The sequence below is a fragment of the Ahaetulla prasina genome, chromosome 1 (genome assembly GCF_028640845.1).
Source record: "Ahaetulla prasina isolate Xishuangbanna chromosome 1, ASM2864084v1, whole genome shotgun sequence".
Taxonomy (NCBI): Eukaryota; Metazoa; Chordata; class Lepidosauria; order Squamata; family Colubridae; genus Ahaetulla; species Ahaetulla prasina.
The window spans coordinates 283,678,525-283,691,908 of record NC_080539.1 but is presented as its reverse complement, the minus strand read 5'-3'; the positions used below and the strand labels follow the sequence as shown (position 1 = coordinate 283,691,908).

General features: G+C 39.0%; 1 long non-coding RNA gene across 2 annotated transcripts; it reads left to right on the top strand.

Moving 5' to 3' along the window:
- The first annotated feature begins 6,831 nt into the window (after positions 1–6,831).
- On the top strand, positions 6,832–11,710 carry LOC131187133 (uncharacterized). 2 transcript variants are annotated; one of them, XR_009152492.1, is made up of 3 exons: positions 6,832–7,646; positions 9,373–9,534; positions 11,537–11,710. It is a non-coding gene; the product is annotated as an uncharacterized LOC131187133 (long non-coding RNA). The 2 variants fall into 2 exon arrangements; XR_009152491.1 differs by having other exon boundaries at positions 7,958–9,534.
- The last annotated feature ends 1,674 nt before the right edge of the window (positions 11,711–13,384 follow it).

The window sequence follows — 13,384 nt, the reverse complement described above, 5'->3', positions numbered from 1 at the left end:
TCTGCATCAGCTGTACCAAGAATTCAATTAACTCCCATTTAGGTGTCAAAGTGGACTGTACAAAAGTTAAGCACCACATTACTGATGAAATTGCTTATCATACATGAAACATCCTAATTAATCACACTTTGTAGTCATGTTCTGTTAGCATTCACCTACAAAAGCACAGCATGAAGTCACAAGAAAAAGTGTTGGAATCAGAGCTTTCTTTTGCAGCCCATTAGGTAACCCGCATGCTTGATTCTAAGCCAGTTGTGTGGGTGGGTGGGTGTTGTACTTCATCGGTTAAAAGAAAGAAAAAGGCACTATTTGATAGTTATTTATTGTATCTGCTATGTTTCTTTCATCAGTGAATATTTTTGTGATTATATATCAAAGGAATGAGATCTGGAGCTTCAGTGATCTTAAGGTTTATTTTGCACCAGAAACAGAATATCAGCAGTTAGTTTGTCTTCCGACCCTTGTTTGGTTGGCTGAATCACAAACCTTTTCTTGGCTATGTTCCATTTTGTATGGTTGGCTGGAGTTGGACTAATGTTTGTTTAAGTGCTGCAATAAAATTCTGCTTAGTTTATCAGTGCCAAATACTTTCAGTCTAAACAAGTGAAATTTAAATCTGTCTTCCTGGTGCATGTGTGATATTCAAATAGAATAACTGCACTACCATAAATGTTCAGCAAACACAAGTCGGCTTTGTATGTCATGCTAAATCATGGTTTCTTAAGCCTGATTCATTGAATATACATTTTGCTACATTTGCATAATAAACATTTTCATGAACCATGGTTTACTATCTACAATGGCTGTGCTGTGCTCCACAAATTAATCATATCTTGGCTTAGCCCAATATGGAAGCCCAGCCTTTAGATATCCTTCTATTTTGTGTGTGTGCGCTTATGTGTGTGTTCAAGTCAATGTTGATTTCTGGCAGCTGCCTGGACAAGTCACTGCTGTTTCCCTGTCAAGGTTTTCAGAAGTGATTTGCCGCTGCCTCCTTTGCAAAGCTGAGAAACAGTAATTGGTCCAAGGTCACCTAACTGGCTCTGTGCCTAAGACAAGATTAGAAACCACTGTCTCCTAGATTCTATTCTGATACCTTAACCGCTGAACCAAACTGGATCTTATTTTGTTTTCTGTTTTTTAACATGTTCAGATACTTTATTGACAATTAATTAAAGGATGTGGGGAACATTTATTCTTTGTGAAGAATACTCTAACTCAGGGTTGTAAAAGTATGGATCAACTTGGTAAAATCCTAAACTGCATCACTTGGACCTCCAAGATATTAGACAACACATTCAGGTTATGACATAATATGGCAAACATTTGTACATGCATTGATAAAGTGACCAGATTTCAGCGATGGCAAAGCGGGACATCATTGACGGGGGGGAGGGGGGCTGCGCATGCGCGCTGAGTCTTGCCACCTGCCTGAAGGAGGAGGAGCGGCTGCTGCTTCTCCGCTCTTTCAGGCAGGCTCGGCTCTCCTCTCGGCTCTTCCAGGCAGGCTCGGCTCTCCTCAGCTCTCCTCTCGGGTCTTCTCTTCCTCGGGTGAAGTCAAGTGGCATCTCTCCTCCTCTCGCGCCCCCTTCCCCGCCACTTCCCCTTCTCCGCCTCCTCCTCTTGCGTTGCCGCCTCCCATTTTCAGAATGGGAGTGAAACAAAAAAAATGGGGACTTTTTGGAATTGCCGCGGGACGCGGGACAAATTATTAAAAAGCGGGACTGTTCCGCCAAAAGTGGGACATCTGGTCACTATATGCATTGATGGTTCTCATTGGCTATGTTTATATAGTGTTTTCATCCCAGAATTCTCTGAGTTTTACCTCATCCCACAATATACCACAGTTTTAGCTCCTCCTGCTGCCAGAAGGACGCTATTTTGTTAATAGTTTATACTTTCTTGTTATTGGGCTTTGCAGCCTGTTTGAAACTTTGCCTTGAATTTGCACCTTGATTTATCACCTTTGACTTTACAAGGTAGATTCCTCTTCTTTGCAGTCACCAGTTCTGGTCTTTGGGTTTTTGTTTTATAATAGAATTCTTTCAGAATGCAAGATTTGCAGCAGTATTTCCTGAAACTATTTGCTCAATGGTCTTCAATTGAAAATCAAAACTGTTTCCTCAGTACCCTCATTTTATTGCATTTCCCTTGCTCTTAAAATATTTTGAAACTTTCTTAAGATGGCAGTTAAGCCAGTTCTTGATGGCTTAATTCCAATGTTAAGTCTTTAATGCCGTATCTAAGGTACTTTGTAGAATTGTGTTTAGTGTAGCTTGCTGTTAGCTTAGTATATTTTATTATGCTTAGGGTATTTTTATTATGCTTAGGGAGCTTTTTTCCGATAACAACAAAGTCATTTGAACTTGTGGAGCTGACATATGGTAATTCTAACATGTAAGTACCCTGTCCAGTTTCAACAAGGCAAAAGACAACAATAGTTTTGTGTGCTTTCTTTGAGCAAGATTTTCCTTTCATCCATAAATTATAAATAATAGAAATAGAAAGCCAGAAGCTTCTGTACACAATGAACAGGAATTAAGGTTCCTGGTGTGTGTGATTCAACTATACAGACCATTTAGCCAAATGACAATTGCCCAAATACACTTGCTGAATGTATATGACCTGATCATTAGGTTATCGTTTTGTCTAATTATGCACCTGTATTCATAAGAAAACATCAGGCAAGCATGTGTCTTCATGCCTTTTCTCATTTGCATCTAACCATAATACAAATATGCCCTGGCAACATATTTTTTCTGCCATATCATATGACATTGTTTTCACCTTGACCTGAGCCCATGAGTAAGGTATCCTTAAGTAGTCTGTAACAAGACCAAGAGGGAGCTATTTCCCCTCTTAAGTCTCAGCTGTAAAATCGGTTACTGTATACTTTGGTACCTATTGTTATTGAACGTAACATGAGGTGACCTATAACGGGATAAGAGCAATACTTATTGGCCATTTCAGGCTGCTGCATCCTTCCTTCTGGCCCCTGATGGCACTTATCTGTTCCTATTGTGTTCTGTTGCTATCTCAAAATGTTGGACATAGCAGCATTGTGCCGGTAGCTATTAGCACCATACAATAGTATGAAGCTGCTCAGCTGGTAACCTTGATGTGATGAACAAGGTCCAACAGTCAAATCTGTCCCATTCCTGCTGCAGTACCTTGAATGATGGATTCTTTTGTTACTAACTGTTCCTGTTTTGTCAAAGAGAGAGGAAAGAAAAATCGACTGATCCCTTTGCCTTTGGGAAGACAGCATATCAGTGGTGAAATCTGAACCAGTTTACTACCGGTTCGCTGGCTGTGCGAACCAAATGCGCCATCACGCATTTAGCGGCACCTCGACAAATGCGAGGTGTGCGAGCAGGATATGCCACAAGGAGGCATGGGGTAAGTAGAACAACACACGGGAGTGGTGGTGGTGGTGGTGATGATCAGCTGTGGTGCGTGATCTTTTTTTTTAATTTTTAAAAGCATTTTTTCACAACCTATTCTGCCGAAGAGGTTGTAAAAAAATGCTTTTAAAAGTAAAAAAAAAGGAGGCTCTGACGATCGTGCAGCTCAGCTTTGATCATCAGAACCTTTTTTTTAACCTTTTAAAAGCATTTTTTAAACAACCTTTTTGGCCGAAAAAATGTTTTTAAAAGTAAAAAAAGGCTCTGATGATCACATGGCTCAGCTGGGCATGGGTGGGTGGGGGCAGGGATTTTTGCTACCAGTTCTCCGAACCATCCACTGCCATCGCTACCGGATCAGACGATCCGGTCCGAACCGGGAGCATTTCACCCCTGCAGCATATGCAATATCAGGACAGCACTGGGGTGCCAGAACAGAGACAATGGAGGCACTGAGAATGGAAGTGGAACTACCAAGTTTCCTAGTAGTATAGCTTTCAGTCGATACAAGGATGGGCGATAGGCACTTTAAGCCAGCAGCGGGGAATGGCCTATGTCTGATACATTTGCATGGGTTCTGCAGGAAAACTTTCAAAAGACTTGCTCAACACCCCATCTGCTGACCTTCTGCACTTGAAGTAATATTAGGGAAGAACGTATGCCAAGAAAAGTCTGTTCACTCTAACATATCTTATTTTAAATAAAAACTAATTGCTTGCTGGGCCCAGACACAAGCTTATTCTTAAAAAGAATCACCTTTTCTTCTTTGCATTGATTCCTCTTGTAATTAAACACTGTCCTGGAATCCTGAAAAAAATATATTTTGTAAATCTGTGTATGCTCGTGCGATGTAACATGAGATATTCTAAGAATCTGTGGACTTTGATCTGCTGTTCCAGACTTCTCATCACTTCCATCTTATTCTCCTATATGGTGCTTGGAGGAACTAGAAACCAATATTTTAATGTAAAGGGCCTCTGGTGGCTCAACGGACTAAGTCTGTCTGTTATTAACACAGCTGCTTGCAATTACTGCAAGTTCAAGTCCCACCAGGCCCAAGGTTGACTCAGCCTTCCATCCTTTATAAGGTAGGTAAAATGAGGACCCAGATTGTTGGGGCAATTAAGTTGACTTTGTATATAATATACAAATGGATGAAGACTATTGCTTAACACATTGTAAGCTGCCCTGAGTCTTCGGAGAAGGGCGGGATATAAATTCAAAAAAAAAAAAATGAAAAAAAAATGCACATTTTGAATATTCTTTGAAAAGCAGAAGACTGCTAAATTAAACTAAAAGCCTATCTGGATTGGCATTCTCCTTCTGCAGTAGCTACCTTAAAGCATTTGAAAATGCCTTCTACATCCAAGAAATATGCAGTGGGAAATATAAATAATCCCTATTCCACTCTTTTCCCCTGCCTGTTCTGACCTGAGTTTCCTGTTCAGTTCAGACTGGGAACATTTCCTTTGGGCTGTCTGGTTCCTCTGGCAATTTTCACACTTATCTTGTGTTTATGAGCAGAAGTATGCTCAGCTTGATCTCACACCTTTTTTTTTTCTGCCCCACCTTTGGAAGTTTTCCAAAGCCTGTCATGATCTTCCTATTTAGAACAAATGCTCTTTTAGAAATTGTTAATGACCGCTTGAAGAGCTATGGAGTCTGATTTCACGTTAGATACATTTATATTCTCTACCCTTCCTCCTAACGTTAGCATCAGAAGAATTTCTCTTTGGACAGCAGGTGCATGAGCACAATAAACAGGTGCTGATATTTTCTTGTTTATCTGTGAGAATATATATAAATGTATGTATGTGTGTGTGTATGCATGTACATACGCAAATACATATACATGCATGTATGTAGGTATGTATATAAATGCAAGAACTTCCTTTCTTAAATACTAACTAAATTTAGAGATTTCGGGTACATCAAAATCCTCTTTCTAGAGCAGAGAAGTTAATTGCAGATTCTGAACTATGAAGACAATTGGAATTATTCAGCAATATTTATGCTTCTTCTCGCATTGTTACTTGTGATATCCGCGTGTCTTTTTGAATACAGAAACAGCTGCTACATTTAATCTCCTAACTTTACATAAACAACATACCATTTAGACCAATTTAAACATGTTAAGCATGTCTAGAAACCACTGATAAAAATGAAGTAGAAAGCATGTATTTTACCTAGCTACCCAATCAGTGTGATGTTATAGCAATAGCAGTTAGACTTACATATTGCCTCACAGTCCATTCCAGCCCTCTCTAAGCGGTTTACGGAGTCAGCATATTGTTCCCCAAAAATCTGGGTCCTCATTTTACTGACCTCAGAAGGCTGGAAGGCTTCCATTCATTCCACTGGCTTGAGCCCATGAGACTCGAATTACCAAACTGCTGGCAGCCGGAAGTCAGCAAGATTAGCTGCAGTACCACATTTTAACCAGTATGCCACATAGCGGCTCTTGTTATGTTATTCCTTTCATTGAATCTGCTTTCCATCTTTCAGAATTTGTTTATACGACTAAGTTCATGGGTGATAGTTGGGGATGGCACTTCACAACAAAAAAAATATCTGTTTAAGTATCATTTTCTCCAAATGATGGGGAAAGTAATAACATTGAGAGTGGAAACTATATTATTGTTGGTAATTAAGGAAATAGAATTAACAAAATATGAAAAAGAATTGATTAGAATTATGATTATAATAGGTAGAATTATAATAGCTAGATATTGGAAACTAGATGTGATTTTTAGAATAGAAGAGTGGAATTCTGAAATGTGGAAATTAGCTTTAAATGATAAAATGACATGTGATATTAAAATTAGAAGTGGTGTGTATAAAGAAGATATTTTCTGGAAGACTTGGAAACCATTTGTGGACTATGCGCTTGGAACATTGGACGCTTCGGTACCTGTACCTCGAGAATGTGGATTTTGGCAATCATGAGGATATATCCGAAGACCCAAATCTTCCTTTTTTTTATGTATAGCACAAGGGTGGAAAATGTATTTTCTTTTTTGTTTGTAACGTTAAAAATTTTAAAAAAAAATATATATATATCTGTTTAAGAATGAGGCAGTATGCCTCACATGAAAGGTTTTGAAAAATTCACTAGCTTCCAGATTCAAATTCTGAAAAAGAAAACAAAAACATCTTGGAAATTCTATATTCAAATTAACAAATACCATGAGGTAAGAAAGGGTTTGCCAGACCGAGGGTCCTTCATTTATATTAGAATTCAGCTTCTGTAATCCTAAACTATCTGGTGTTTTTTTTAATTGCCTTTCTGTATGTTGTTTATTGTTCATTTTGATTGGTTTTATTTTTATTGATGTTATTTACATTAATGTTTGCAATCCCTTTGATCCAAAAATAGCACATTATAGTCAGTCATCATTTAAATCTTCGCTATTAGCAAATTTCATGTCCTACAATATTGAAACTAGGGAGGACTAATTTGGGGTGTGTAAGTGAAACAGATTTCTGCAGAGAGCACAACTTCACTGCCACAATTATTTCTACAATATTTGGTGTACCTCAGAATTTTCAAGTTATTTCAAAGGGATTTCACCAGGGAATACTATGCGGACAATCAGGGGTGTCAAACTCAAGGCCCGCAGGCTAGATCCGGCCCCTCAATGAAATCGAGTCTGACACCCCTGCACTAGATACTGAATTCAGCATGGATGAGTTTACCTTTTAACCACTGTGTTAAAGTATGTTATGTCAACTTAACAAGAGGATGCTATGACATCCTGACTGTATTTGCTCTGCAAGACATTCCTGGTGAACCATTTGTCCCTCCCCCCTCATCCCGCCAATTTTGTTGCTTATTTTCCTCACCATCTGCAGACTGAATGGGTGTTGTGGCAGAGGGCATGGCAGGCATCACTTGGCAAGATAGCTTTAAAAGCCTTCCTCCTGCATTGCTGTCAGATGATCAAGCCCTGAAGGGCCAGAACAAATGCTTCTAGGAGTTTTGTTGCATGACAGTAGTATAGCTTGTGATCTGAGTCTTTTCCCCCCAGTCAAGTCTGCTGAACTGAGCTGTAAAGCAGAAGGCACAGTAGGCAGACGATTCCGGAAAAACATCTTGCCTGAACTGCGGAAGAATCTTTCAAAATTCAGATTGGATCCTTACTATATTACAGAAGTGTAATCAGTTATGTTGCCATGGAAGTAATACACATCTTAAGCTGGCAGGGGATTGGACCAGAGCTCAGAGCAAAACGTTTAATGATGGTAAACTGATTCCAGTCGTTGTAATTTGTATCTTTCCTTTGAGGACTGTGTAGTGGTAAGAAAACTGTAAATGGGTAAATACAAATGATTACATGAAATATCCTCTTTGTTATAATGGATTGGGACTCTGTGAAACAGTAGAAACCATGCTTTGTAGAGGTCGGTGAGAAGCATGATGCCTGGTGATTTAGCATTTCGTTTTATGTATTTATTACAAATTCTGCATATTTTTTGAAATTCAAAATAGTTTGCGCAACGAAATAATTCCTAATAGCAGAGCTATGATCTAATTTTACTTTTTGCCCCCAAAGTGCCCTGAAAAAGATGGTTGTCACTTCTTTGCAAAGTGCAAACAAGGCCAGGAAGCAAGACGTTCCATACTGGGAGGGATGCCACTGAGAAATTGCTCTTAGTCCAGAGTTCAGCCACCTTTTTCTGCCTATGGATTAGGGCCCACTCTCTGCTGCTGTCACCACCGTTTCCAGAGGACTTGGTGTTAAGCCCCTACTAAACTGGCAGGTAAAGCTGTTGCCAAAATGGCCACCTAAGGAGATGATGAGTGCACTCTCCATTTCTCTTTAAGGCCAGATGAATATATGCCTTTCTGGGATTAGGGGGATATGAATTCAGGTGACAGGTCACATCTAGCCCACCAGCTGTAGCTGCCAACCTGCTTTAGGCATTCACTCTTCTCATGATCAACACACTGCGTGAACTGATTCTGCAAATGCTTTAAAGGTGAAAACCAGCACTCTTTTTTCGCAGTCTTTCCAAGAAATCCCACTGGGTGAGAAAAACTTTCTGACCAGCGCTATCCATATGCCTTTTGACATTTATATTCGTATCATAGCTATGTAAGATTGCCCTATACAGAAAAGAAATTCCATGCTGTGCAGGTCAATGTGAACGTCAAAAGTTGTACACCTGTCCCCAAAATAAATGAGTTACATTTGAGAAAGTCTTTTTTTTTAAAAAGAAAAGAAAAAGAACAGATAGATACTCTTTATTAGCTAATATGCTTCCTAGAAGCAGAGTGATTGACTTATCGGATGGTCCTTTACAATCAGAATTCAAGGACAGTTTATTCAGTGGTTCAACACCAGCATCTACTATACTCCCAATCCTTCTAGTAGAAATCCATCTCTTTCTTTAGATTTTCCTCTGTTATCTCCCCTTTGCAGGAGAAGATATTTAATATGAAAGAGTTCTTTAGCTTACTGGACAATTCTGGAAGTTTGCACTTTGATAAGCTGAAAGTGGAAATACAGCATTTCAGCAGTAATGAAAATTCACCTATCAAAGCACAATTGAGGTGGTTGTGTACTTTCTGATAGGCAGATCAATTAAATCAGGATTAGTTGCTGATCTCTTGTCCCATATTAAAAGTTATGGTCGGTGCTGTGCTGGAACAATGCAAGACATCTGTGCACAGACCCTCTGCAGCCTAATCCAATAGCTATATTAAAGCCAATTTTTGTATTTGAAATGCACGTGTCCCCATTTATTCCAAAATAAGCAAAATAAAAGCCTGGGTTATAATAATTAGATTTGTATTTCTTAAGTATGTTTACAATTTTGATCAAAATCTCTTCATTGACTGAAAGCTTTAACTAGAGAACCAATACTTGTATGTATTTGGTTTGATAACTACTGATGAAAGTCCCTTTGTTCAAATCATATTTGGGCCATTTATTCCGAGTGTTATATGTTGCAATGATATTTTCAGCTATACTTCTTGATAAGATTGACCAGAACAAAATGTGTTGTGTAAGAAGTCGGGGCGTCCCCAACCTTGAAGCTCCAGTTCCTGATTGTTTATTGGAAAATACAAATACAGACATGCATATTTCACACAAAAAGCAAAGGTGATTCTAAACTGAATTTAAATGTAAGTATTGGAAAAAATAGATAATTTCTTATCTGTTATGATTGATGAACCGATTAGTTATTACTCCTTATGGTCTACAATGTGCCTTAGTCAAATAAAAAGATTCCTCTTGCAAACTTTATATGGGCAAGGGGGGAGATTTTAAAAATGCTTATTTCATTGCCAGAATGAAAATACTAGTGCTGAAAAGAAAAATATTGTGGCAGTCACTAGAAATCAGTGCTGACTTGAAGGCATACGCACAACAAAGCAATTTAAAAGAAAATATATCTCAAGTAATATACAACTGCTTTACTATACATTATACACATCTTTGATGTAAAGGTAAAAGTAAAGGTTCCCCTCGCACATATGTGCTAGTCGTTGCCGACTCTAGGTGGCGGTGCTCATCTCCGTTTCAAAGCCGAAGAGCCAGCATCCGAAGACGTCTCCGTGGTCATGTGGCCGGCATGACTAAATGCCAAAGGAGCCCGGAACGCTGTTACCTTCCCACCAAAGGTGGTCCCTATTTTTTCTACTTGCATTTTTACGTGCTTTCGAAACTGCTAGGTTGGCAGAAGCTGGGACAAGTAACGGGAGCTCACCCCGTTACACGGCAGCACTAGGGATTCAAACCGCTGAGATTCGAATCTTAGTTGTACTTTTCATCAAATGTATATCATTTCTGCCTTTAAATCCAAGTATCCCATCTTGAATGACTGTTGTATTTAATGACCTAGGGGAAAAAACCCAAGGCTTCCAATAGTGACTCACAGAGTTAATGCCAGATTTCTGTCTGGTGTCTCAGAAGCAGACAGACGGTTGTTGTTTGCATACAGATAGTATCAGATGGCTAGCAGGCTGTGTGGCTCCATTACTTAGCCAAAAAAGATTGGTTTGTTCTTTTGTTTCTTTATTATTGAAATATAATTAATCCAACTATAATAATCCATTTAAGATCAGATTTTCAAGATTATGAAACCCCTACATTATGTTTTTGCTGCTATAATTTAATCAGATACAAAAATTGTGCTGTGCAGAAATGCTAATTAATGTATTTGATTTAACGAGTCTTTATAAATTCCTAGATTTTTAACAGTATGAATAGGACAACTGTAGCATTTCAGAAAAGAGTTGTTATGGTTCGATTCTGCTGGACAACCAGCTTCTCAAATAGCTGAAACCAGGCCAAGTAAAAACAAGATTCATAGCCTTTACAGCCTTCTTCATGTTGACTCCCATTTGTGAAACGTCTTACACCAGAGAAGTATGGATAGCTCCAACCTTCCTTGCTGTTAAAAACACGTTATAGTTTTATTATTCCAGCAAAAAATGAAGTTGTGTTTGGGTGACTATTACAGTAAGAGATCTTCAAGATCCAAAGCTTTTGTTAAAATGATGAAGTAGCATCACAATGAAAGAGATGTGCAATGTGCCATGCAAGCTTCATTCCTTTCAAACGTGGGTGTGATGTTACAACTCACAAGCAATGCTTTTATCATTTGCCTGTCACTTACCCTTTAGACATTCACACACACAAACCCCACTGTAGATACCTCTGCATCCTAATTTATTATTAACCTATCCTTGGAGTTTTTGGAATTGTTCATAATTAAACATAAAAAATACATGATAAGTCTCTGTATGATAGATAGCTAGTATAGTTGGTCACATTTTTTTTTTAGGAACTGGTTGTGCTATCTTAAAAGGCTTTTGTTAATGTTCTTCAAGAATGGGGATTATATGGATTGGTGTTAGGGTCAGCAATCCATATAAGATTGCTCATCCTCTGTCTAGAGATACATGTTTTGAAAGGCCAAGGAGTAATGCTGAGTCTTCTTTTTAATGCAGACCTCATCTCTTTATATAATATATATAGCTAAATGGAGATATGTCCCTTCTCTGTTTCTTTGCCAGGGGCAGCTGGCAAAAACTAGATGTAACATTTCCTCTAATTCATATAACAAGAAATGTAATACTTATTAAAATAATGTTTCATTCTTCCCTTTTTGTACATTTTCAGAATGATTTTCTGTGACGAGTAATTTAATGAACTTCACAAAGGAAAAAGATTTGAACCTGAATTTCCAGAGATCCAAGCCCAATGTTTTAACCAATTAAACTACATTACCTATAACATCAATTGTATTCTTGATAACAATTTGGAATAGTAATCTTGTATACAACTGTAGAGAGAATGATGTAGAAGATTCCCAGGTCATCCTATTAAACAAAATAATAAAGCAGTTTTTTTCAAGCTATCTGAAGCATCTCTTTAATTTATCATATATATTATTCTGATTCTTGAAACTTTTTTATTTTCATTCAAAGCCTTTCCTAAGCAAAAATGTGTCAGCTTAGTTTGAGAAATTGCTGTTTATTGTTTCTCCCACTCAGGTAACAATATTGACATTTTCATATATACAGCAAACAGCGTAAACTGGGATTTTTTTGAATTGCATTATTCAAGTTCACAGAGCAGAAGAGCGACACAGACCATCCATCTGGTTGGCTCATCGCCTAGGGCGGGTGTCCAAAGATGGTTTTCATTATTTGAGGACACATGGAACAGGAGGACATTTTCCCTTTGGCCTAATAGAAGGGTGCCAACAGGGTGAGTAACAGCAGTGTTTCTGGCAAAGACCTGCGTACTATTGCAGGCACAGACTGGAATAGCGCTTTGAGGCCAGACATAGAACAAATTATATCAGTAACATCTTTTTATACGATATAATGATCATCATGAGGAAGCAATGGAAAGAATGCCCTAGGGTGGGAAGGGCTATATTTACACCTCTGTCCTTGCAGGCATTCAACTTGGTGGCAAGAGAAACCAGCCTGGTAACTATGTCAATTTCATGTCAGGGCAGTTGCATGCCGTATATCAATCAGTGGGTTGATTGATCTGTAATGCAAATAGCAGCACATCTTCACATCCTGCCTGAGGTGGTTGATGGCTTAGAATGCCTTCTGCATTCTGGTTATAAACCTGGCAATTCTTCCTTGTATGTGTAATATTAATCGTGTTGTAGCTGGATTCTGCCTCTGTGCATCTGTGTTTATCAGAAATATACAGGTAGTCCTCAACTTACAAGAGTTCATTTAGTGACCATTCAAAGTTACAACAGCACCGAACCTTTGTGGCATCCCCATGATCGTGTGATCAAAATTCAGATCCTTGGCAACTGGTTCATACTTATGACCGTTGCTGTGTCCCAAGGTCATGTGATCACCTTTTGCGACCTTCTGACAGCAAAGGCGATGAGGTGGCCAGATTCACTTAACAACCGTGTTACTAACTTAACAACTGCAGTGATTCACTTAACAATTGTGTCAAGAAAGATCGTAAAAGGGGGCACATAATGTTATGTTAAGAACATAACATTAAGAACATAAATTTTCTCACTTAACAACATAAATTTTGGGGTCAATTCTGGTCATAAGTCAAGGGCTACCTATAATTGAGAGGCTGAGATCAACGCAAAGGGATATTTCTGACACCACAACATTTTAATGATACTTAAAGTAATGTAACTCCCCCTGTACCTGGAGGAAACTGTTTATCTAGACCCGTGCCAGTCTGGCTTCAGGCCTGGGTACAGCACAGAGACGGCTTTGGTCACATTGGTTGATGATCTCTGGAGGGCACGGGACAGAGGTTGTTCCTCTGTTCTTGTCCTGTTAGATCTGTCAGCGGCGTTCGATACCATCGACCATGGTATCTTGCTGCAGCGGTTGGAGGGCCTGGGAGTGGGAGGCACCGTTTTACGGTGGTTTTCCTCCTACCTCTCCGACCGCTCGCAGACGGTGTTGACAGGGGGGCAGAGATCGACCCCTAGGCAACTCACTTGTGGGGTGCCGCAGAGGTCGA